The sequence below is a fragment of the Biomphalaria glabrata genome, chromosome 3, assembly GCF_947242115.1.
Source record: "Biomphalaria glabrata chromosome 3, xgBioGlab47.1, whole genome shotgun sequence".
In the NCBI taxonomy this organism is placed as follows: Eukaryota; Metazoa; Mollusca; class Gastropoda; family Planorbidae; genus Biomphalaria; species Biomphalaria glabrata.
This window is the reverse complement of record NC_074713.1, coordinates 21,677,481-21,687,464: the sequence shown is the minus strand read 5'-3', so window position 1 is coordinate 21,687,464 and position 9,984 is coordinate 21,677,481. Positions and strand designations below refer to the sequence as shown.

The window sequence follows — 9,984 nt, the reverse complement described above, 5'->3', positions numbered from 1 at the left end:
CAGCTCCCAAATCAAGATTCGCCATCTTTTCGTTTTGGCTTTAAGATTAAGATTAAAAAGCTTTCCGTCGGATCTACTAGTAAAAGTATTACAATAGAAAAAAAAAGAAACCCGGAATGATTGAGATATCGCTTGGAGGAAAATAGTGGACCACTAGAATACTAAAAGGACGCAACCGCTTTGATATTTTCACATATAGAGTTAATTATGAAAACTTAAAATGAAATTATGAAACATGGTTAGTAGAGGACTGAGTATAATATCTTTATATAAGGAACTGTTTGTATAGAAGAGTCTCTAGGTCGCAAAGTAGAAAGAAGTTGAATGTGAAGTATTTCTGTTGAAAGAAAAGTTTTGTTCTTAGCCGAAGTTACGCACCACAGGTGTGCATGTTGCAACAAGTCCAGACTAGAGATATTGAACATGGACTCTCGGTTAATTCCGGGTTAAGAAACACAAATGCAGCATTGACAGGAACCATGGCTAGAACATCACAAGTCTTCAACAAAACATCATCAGCAGTATGAGTACCAATTCTACAAGGAAGTCAACGTTAAAACAGTGAGTATTATGTAATCATTCTCAGATCATTTTCATATTAATATCTTTCTCATTCTTTTTACAAGGAAAAGGAAAACCAATGACTTTGCAGAATTTAATTAATTCATTGAAATATGAATTTAAATTGATTGATTAAACGGCATGACTACATCTACATTGTCCTAGGAACATGCGTAGGACGTAATCATCTTCTTTCTTGAAGTAACTTCTATATTTCATAAGATGAGATAAGCTCTAGATGTAATCAGTATTATGTCTTCGGACCTTGCCGACCCTTATGATAAATAATCTAGCATAAAATAGATCTACATCTTAGTCCTCTATTTATTTTTTAACCAGATGTGTAACTGACCATTATACCACAACCCTACCCTCCGCCACATGGTCATCTATGCTGTCTTTAACTCTTCAAATGCAATATTGAACTATCTGCATCTTTGCTACAGAGAAACTGTTTAAAGACATGCTAAGAAACTTATCTGATTAAAAAAAAACTAAAAGGGAATATTATCAATACAAGAATACGTATAGTTGGATGTCTAGCTTGCTACATTTCATACCATTGGATTTCACACCTAAAAACAAGAAAAGCATAAAAAAGCTTATATTAAGTGTAATGGTATCAATTAGTTTTTATAAGCCATATAATTATGTACTTTATTGACCAAGACAGATAAATATGTGCGATAGAAATATGTTTACCAAATGTTTTTGTTTAGCTTTTAGCTTTCTCAGTGCGCTAAGATCCTATCACATGTCTGGACCAGTTGTGAAAGGGGGAGGGGAAGAAGGGGGTAGCTTTGTGAATGTTGACACGATCGTTTTTTTAAATGCATAAAAAAAAAAGTTCACTCAGGTCTCGAGGTTCCTCAAGGGGACTAATCCAACGTAAATATAGCATCAATTCTGTCAAGTACGATTGTTCAAGATACCAAACAAAATAATTAATTACCAATAGTTAAATTATTGTGCAAAGTTTCAGCTTCATCCGAGATAGGATGTGGGAGAAATGACTTTGTACTCGAAAGACAGAGAGACTTAAGCTTTGTAGCGATTAATTTTAACATATTATATATTGAAAGCTATTATAAGGCCTTAGAGGTGTCTTATTTCAAGAAAGCTGTCGACAGCCTAAAAGTAATGACTCACTTTTATAAAGAAAAGCGTGTCAGGGAATGTGTCTTCAGTAGAGGCTTTAACAGTGACAAGAAATGTTCCACGAGATGAACCATTGTCCTCCTACGACTTCAGAAGGTTAATGATGATGAAAGTGACCACTCAAGTGACCTTTTGACCAGTGTCTTCCAATGGTCAATTTAATGAAATGTCGTTTGAAACTTTCCTTCCTTCATAATAAAAACAAAACATTACAAAAGATTCAGTGTTATGAAGTCCTTTCCTGGCCTTTCCAGCGCTTGACGACCTTGTGATAGATCATGACTTGAGAGATTAACATTAGCGTTGGCTTTAAAAAAAGCACAGTTATTTCCCTTAGCTAGAAACCCAGGCACAATAGTTGGTCAAAGGGAAATAATACTACTGTATAGCTGTTACGAAGGAAAGAAGTGTTGATGGTAAGATGATCCTAACAAGGAAATTCAATGTGTCACTGTTTGTGTATAACTGATGAGCAAGGAGTGCTGAGACCTGTGTTTTGATTTTCTATGAGAAAATTTCCATAAGGATCAATGAAACAGTCTTAGTCTTCATCTCTATGAACAATAACAAGATATTAGGGCTAGGGTTTCTAGACGTCCGGCTAAATGAGGACATTTTACCTTATTGATGTCGTGTCCTTCTTCTTGCAGAGACTAAAGTCTGAAAATGTCCAACTTTCATTCTATTATCCAGCAATTCAATTCAATTGTTTCATATCTTCTGGTTTCTACTAACTTAGAAATGTTTGTTTTGTCATGCATACAAGACATGGGGAAGGAATGGGACCAAGTTGAAAACATTTGCAGGACAGAAAAATGAAGTGTTTTAAATAACCTGCTTCGTGAACTGTGTGTTTGTATATTCGTGGCTGTGTGTTTGTATAGTCGTAGCTGTGTGTTTGTATATTCGTGGCTGTGTGTTCGTGAATTCGTGGCTGTGTGTTTGTATATTCGTGGCTGTGTGTTTGTATAGTCGTGGCTGTGTGTTCGTATATTCGTGGCTGTGTGTTCGTATATTCGTGGCTGTGTGTTTGTATATTCGTGGCTGTGTGTTCGTATATTCGTGGCTGGGTGTTTGTATATTCGTGGCTGTGTGTTCATATATTCTTGGCTGTGTGTTTATATATTCGTGGCTGTGTGTTCATATATTCGTGGCTGTGTGTTCGTATATTCATGGCTGTGTGCTTATAAAATGTTTTGCTCAGAACTCCTCGGGATCTAAGAATGTTTGTAAATACAAACTCTTGTCCGTGAAGGCGTTTGGGGGCGTAACATGTACATTTTGAGAAACTGATATGGTAGTTTTCCAGCTAAGGTTTATGAAGATGTTTCACCAATAAAATTGTTCTTGGACTTAATGTTTTATGCCTCCTTGTTGAAACTTTGCTTTCCTTTGAAGACCAGCTTAGGTCGAGTGGGTGTCTGGTAACCATAGCTGAAAATCAAAATCTAAATTGATATTCGATCTTAGTTCTCTGAAGGTTTCGGTTGATAATGAAGAGCCAGTGTAGTTAGGACTAGAAGACGAGATAGAAAATAATTTTTGGCATCAAATCTTAATTTGACAATAACTCTCTTTACCCTGATCATGACGCTAAGGCTAGTGACTCCAAGCCATGAGTGTAAAGAACTTTTTGTTATAGCCTACTGTGATACTCACTGATACTAGTGCAAAGATACTCCTACAGATTTACAACCATGTATCTTCTCATGCTTTGTATAAATGTTTACATCGTGTATTGATTTCGAAGCAGGATGTTTTTAACCCAGTCGTTTTGGTGCAGCTTTATTGGTTTCAGACTTCACGTTTTAGAAGTAGGCTACAAGTCTCTCTTTTCTTTACAGAACTATATCAACTCTTTGCGTCTGTCTGTCTGGTCAAAAGTTTGTACACGTTATTTCTCACACACCCAATCTCGGATCAAGTTAAAAAATAGCACACCATTTCTTGTACGTGTCAAAACAAGAATCAATTACAAAAATAAACGATTAGATAATTAACTAATGGTAATTAATTTTTTTTTTTTGGTATCGAACAAGGGAAAGAAATCGTACTTGACAGATGTGGTGGTATAAATTTAGTGATGGGCAAAACTAAAAAATTAGAAACTTTTAGTTTAATTAAAAAAAATTAATTAAGGCCATTGTCCAATTACAATATATAGTTTAGTTACAATCGTAGTTTAATTACTTTTTTTTTTAATTACTAACTAAAACTTTTAATTAAAATTTGTACAAAATTTGAAACACACATCCCTGTTTTCTGGTCATGTGATATCAATGACTTTGATTATCAATAAAAATGATGTAGTTAACAGCTATTTAGTCAGTCTGCATTTGAAGAGGGTAAAGTAAGATGCTGGTAGAATTTATGGGAGTAAATATTTGCAACTGAAAGCAGCAGTGTTATAAAATATTAAACATTTTTTGCCAAAAGCTTCTATGCAATATTATGAATGGGGTTGTTCCGAATTTTTTTGTGAGCCACGTGGAGGTGTTTAACTTCTGTTTATAGTGGGAATCTGATTAGTGAGTTAGGTCAATATTTAGTGGTTTTAATCAATTCATTTGAGGCAAACAATAATTTTTTAACTGCAGGAATTATTGAGATCTAAGTCTAAATCGACAGCTAGGCCTATATAGATTTAAAAGCATTAGGATAACCAACTCTAGAATAAAAAAATCTTAATCCACACCCTCTCTGACCATAAAGTAAATAGACTGTGTCCAACTGATTTGAACAACTGGTTAGCTAGACATACACATGTAGGCCTAGTGTACTGTATGTGTGTAGTCGGTGATACTATAAGACTGCCCTGCATTTTTTTAGTACGCGTTATGCAATAATGTTTGCTTAATGTGGAGTGGTCAGACAAGAAAATAACACACTGGCATGGCTAGTCAAGCATGTTCGAAGATATATCTTTACACTAAAATAGTTACACACTCTCCCTGCCGAGAAAGTAAATAGACGGTGTGTCCGATTGATTTCAACAACCTGATCAGATAGACGTACACGTGTAGGCCTATATAGTGTAGGCCTACTGAGTGAGCAGTCCATAATGACAAGACCACTTTGTTTTTTTTCCCTTGCGCGTTTAACGGCTATGCAATAGTGTTAGTTGTATTTTAAGTGGTCAGACAAGAAAATATCAAATCGGCATGGTTAGTCAAGCATGCATTTTACACTATAAAATAGTTATGCGGGTCAAATGTTTCTTAAAACTCCAACGATTTTGTTTCTATTTCTTTGGTTACTAGCTCTACATTTGAAATCCTGGATGTATGTTATTTAATGAGATTTGAAACTTTACCGGTATAAGTAAGATTTTCCATTATATAATAAGTTAGTATAATTTAAAAAAGGATACCTTTCTTTTCTAAAGGTTTTAATTCAAGGCAAAAATACAAGCACACATATTTATTAAGAAATCTTTTTTTTTAAATTTTATTGTGCATTAAAGTTTATGTAAGAAACATATTCCTTAATACTGATTTTATTATGGATAAATATTTCTACAATGTTAAAAGAATAAGATCGAACCGTAGGCATACAGTCAATTTCGTCCCCCCCCCCCCAAAAAAAAAAAAAAAAAAACTTATGAAAAGTTTAATTAATTTTCTTTAGTTTAGTTTAACTATATTTTGAAATTCAAGATAAACTAATAGTTTAACTACTTTATTATAGCTGAAAACTAGTTTTAGTTTAACTTTTAAAAGTCAGTTTAGTTCCCATCACTATATAAATTAAATTAGTCCCCTTGTGGAGCCTTGAGCCCCGAGTGAACAATTTTTTTAAATGCATTTAAAAAGCGATCACGGTAATATATACTGAGATACTCCCCCCCACCTCTTTTTTACCCAACTGGTCCAGACAAGTGATAAGATTATAGCGTATTGAGAAGGCTAAAAGCATGACATCGCGTTAATTGGTACAAATATTTCTAATCGCACAGATTTATTATTCTGTGTCTAGATCTAGTATACATTGAATCGAATGAATGGTCTAAACTAATTGATAATATAAGCTTTGTTTTAAAAAAAAAGTATCTTTTATGTTGTTGTTTTGGTTATTATGTCCTCATACCGTCTTGTGTGTTGCACGCACGACTTCAGTGATATTAATTGTTTCTAACTTATATCGGCGACGTTAAAGTCTTTAAGTTGAAGAAATAATAAAGCGTTCGTGTCGAAAAGTATTTCTTCATGTGAAGAACAATAGTTTATTTTGTTTTATTTTGCTATGTCAGTATTGTTGTCGCTTCACATCTCGTGTGGATTGAAATCAAAGTGAGTGGAAAAATTATAATTTAAAAAATCGAAGCAATTTTATGAATCACACAAAAAAAAGTTTATTTAGTTAATGATATCGGCAATTATATATTAAAATAAAGACATAATTATTAAAAAAAAATTAAGGGATGTTAACAGTACGTTTCGAGAACCTGGCATATATAATTTATTGTGGGATATTAAACCAATATTGTTGTCCTAGGTGAGAATCAAATCTATTACAGCTCATGTTATGTATTCATGAAATCGTCAAAAACTTTTACATTCGTATATCTTTTAAAGTGTTCCGCCATTTAAGAAATTGAAAGAGATGTCTATGACGTCATCAGGTGGATGTATCACTTTGTTAAAGCCTCTTTTTTGTTGTCACGCTCTCTAGATGACAGAATTCACAGAAGAGCAGTAGTGTGTGTGTGTGTCACACTTGTCTTCCCCACGTCTCCTAGGATGATGGTAAAGCTCCCTTGACAGATGGTAAAGCTCCCTTGACAGATGGTAAAGCTCCCTTGACAGATGGTAAAGCTCCCTTGACAGATGGTGCCATGGTCAACGTTCAGTTCCACCTGGCGGAGGTGCTGTGGATTGTTGTCACGTTCAATCTGTTGTACTGGCCAGTTTTCATCATTTTGATGCGTTTCATAAACAAACCACACTACGACGAGGTTCTCAAATCGAATCTTCGCAGGTCTCTGCATCTCTGTTGAATGTTATAGTTTAAATGCGAGTTATGGGAACTAATATAAAAAACCCATCCACTAATTATTTAGTTAAGGTTTGAGATATAAGCACATTTTATATTTTTATATTATTCTCATTTTAGGCTGAAATAATTTTCTTATTTCTTCTTGATAATTCTTATTTGATTTGCTTCTTCTCTGCTCTTGTTTTAACCTTACTTTAAAAACAATATTTTCTTTCTTTCTCTCTTTTTTTACTTTTCTTTATCTTATCGAGATGAAATTTTGAACATAATTTTTTTCAGCGTGACAACATTTTTGTTTTATTTCAAAAAGATCACCTCCTTATTGAACTAATTACTTTTTTTTTCTGTTGAAAGAAGCGATCATTTTGTCTGCCATTTTATTTACCTTTCATTTAGATTTAGACGCTACTTATAGATCCTTATCCCTTTATATAGTTATAGTTAATAGTTTGTTATATAGCCGGTTAGCTCTGTTGTTTAGAGCGTCGTGCTATTAACACGAATGTTGTTGGCTCAATCTTTATACTGGCCAATTTTTTTCTCTCTATTTTTTCAATGACCCATTGGGATTTAGGGAGAAAAAAAAAAGAAAAACCATGACCACCATCGGATAAAATAAAATAAACCGTACTTATAATATGAAATGAATACTAGTAGTATTTCTGAGTCTCTGGTGAACGTAGTGTTTAGTGAAGATGTGCAGACAGAGAGGGTTAAAAGCGGTGAGGAGAAATAGACGCGTGATACCTCAGCGGGGACACAGTTTTTGACGCAAGCCTGAATAAGTTTATCACAGACAGTTCTATGCATAACACCACAAAGCGAGGATGTTTTTGAGAAATTGCAGGAGGTGATATTGCAGTACAATTCATCTTTGGATGGTGCACCAACCATGAAATGAAATGGTTTTGAAGCAAAGCTGCTTGCAAAAATAAGTGAGACTGGTGCTAATTTTAAATTTGCTCATTTTAAGTGCATCATTCACCAAGAAACATTTTGCGCAAAGCAATTACAGTTCCAACATGTCATAAGACCGTTTTTAGTCGCACTCAATTTTATTCGTGCCCATGGTTTAAATCATCGTCAATTTTCAATGTTTCTGAATGACATTGGACACGAAATTTGCTGGCTCTCACGTCATAAAGAATTGAAAAGATTTTAGCACTGCGTGAGGAAATTGTATTGTTTTTGAACATGAAAGGTGAACCTGTTGAACATTTCCAAAGTGAAGAATGGGTTCCGGATTTGGTATTTGCAGTTAATCTCATTGGTCACCTGCAATATTTGAATTTGAAACTTCTAAGTAAAGACAAAATAGTCACAACTGTGTGTGATGATGTGAAGTGCTTTCATAAAAATTACGACTGTGGATAAACCTAATAAAAAGAGAAAATCGTGTGCACTTCTCAACGTGCCAGAAACTGAAAAGATTAAATACGGCTCCGACATTTGGTAAATATGTCCTACATCTGGAATAGTTAGTAGATGCTTTCAATGAACGTTTTCGTGACTTCGTTTCATACGAGCAAGAATCTTAGCTGTTTGTATCGCCATTCTCATCTGATTCTGAAAATGATGCTGATAATGTGCCACTAGAACTGAGTCAGATTCTGTGTTGAAATCCAAGTATATAGCATTGGCTATGCTAAAATTTTAGTTATTTACCTGAAATGCGGAAATTTTCAGCCAGAATTCTAGCTATGTTTGCAAGCACTGATCTCTGTGAGCAGTTCTTTTCAATACTGAAAGCTACAACAATACCGCAACGTTCGAGATTATCTGATCAAAATTTGTCATCAGTGATGAAAGTGTCAATGGCAAACAAACTTCAACATGACATTAATAAACTTGTATCCCAGAAAGAATGTCAAGCATCAGGACTATGAAAATAATGCGTAATCATAGTAATTTTTTAAATTATCAAATAGTACTACACATTTAGCTAACTATGGGACAGGTATGCCATTAATTATTCTATTGTATTGTTTCTAATTTACATAAAACTAGTAAGCTGTTTTGCAACTGATTTTTTGCTGCGGTCTCTCAGGTCATAGTAAGTTTTTTTTATGTGGCCCATACACCTTAATGAGTTTGACATGTCTGGTCTAGAGATTTGTTTTCTTGGTTTTGTAATATTATCATCATTGTCTTTTTAATTATTTTTTTGTGTGCTCATTAGCGTCTTATACTCATCCCCAGACTTTTTCGAAAGACGAGGGTGATCCTGTACAAACAGTGTATCATCGGCTACAGAAGCCTTGTACTTGCATACTTCATGGCCTGTAGAATGGTCGGCTTGATGACCTCGCCGAAGATTGTCTTTCCTGTACTCAACTATCTGACCTGCTACTTTGTTTTTGGGTTTTGTCTGACCGGACTTGTCACCGCTTTAAACCACAGATTTAAAATGTCCCCATAACCAGCAACGTGTGCTTGCTAAAATGAAGTTTGTTTTGTAAAAGTCTGGCAACTGGAAATGTGTTTTTGCTCCTAGCATCATATTTTATCAAAAAGAGTTTGTGTTTTAAAACTAAACCCTGTGACTAATAAAAAACAACAGCAAAAGTACCTAAAGTTGAAACTTGTGTTGGCTCTCTACTGTATGGGAGGTCCACTGTCTGTAACATTATTGAAAATAATTTCGAAGAAGTACAGTTATCTTTCTTTTCTTATATAGTACAGACGTTACTTCAAAAAAGAAGATGATTACGTTCTACGAGTTAATTTACAGAATAACTTGAGGGAATGACAAAGTTGAAGTATTTGTACAAACTGTACCTGCTTATGTTCCTTTTAACTCTTCATTTTAATACACATTTGTCTCTGTGCCATTGTACGTCTTGAGAGACTTTCCCTTTACAACTTTCATGTCACAGTCCTACATACTCAGCTAGGGTCATAGGTTGGCAATCAAACGCTGTAGCACTTTCACCCTTTCTACTTCTAGCGTGTACGCCATCTGCAATCCACGACCCTTCCCTCTTCTTCTGGATCTATTCAGTGCCTCATTTTTTCCAACTTTAGGTGTCAATTTTTAAAAAGCTTCATATCGCGTTTGCATACATTAGTATACCTTAAGAGAGGGCGACCTACGGCTCTCCTGACTTTTTAAAAATCCCCATACAGAATGTCTCGTGATAATACAAACAATGCAAGACAATAAAAGAGTATTGTAGAGAGCTCTTTAAAAGTGCTGGAGAAAAATTTAAACTGCATCATGTATGAATCTTTCATGGCCAAGAAGAGAGACTGACAAACCACGCTAGACAT

General features: G+C 34.6%; 1 long non-coding RNA gene across 1 annotated transcript; it reads left to right on the top strand.

Moving 5' to 3' along the window:
* The first annotated feature begins 417 nt into the window (after window positions 1–417).
* Window positions 418–9,288, top strand: LOC106056880 (uncharacterized). Its single transcript, XR_001215772.2, has 3 exons — window positions 418–561; window positions 6,391–6,696; window positions 8,914–9,288. It is a non-coding gene; the product is annotated as an uncharacterized LOC106056880 (long non-coding RNA).
* Window positions 9,289–9,984: the final 696 nt, after the last annotated feature.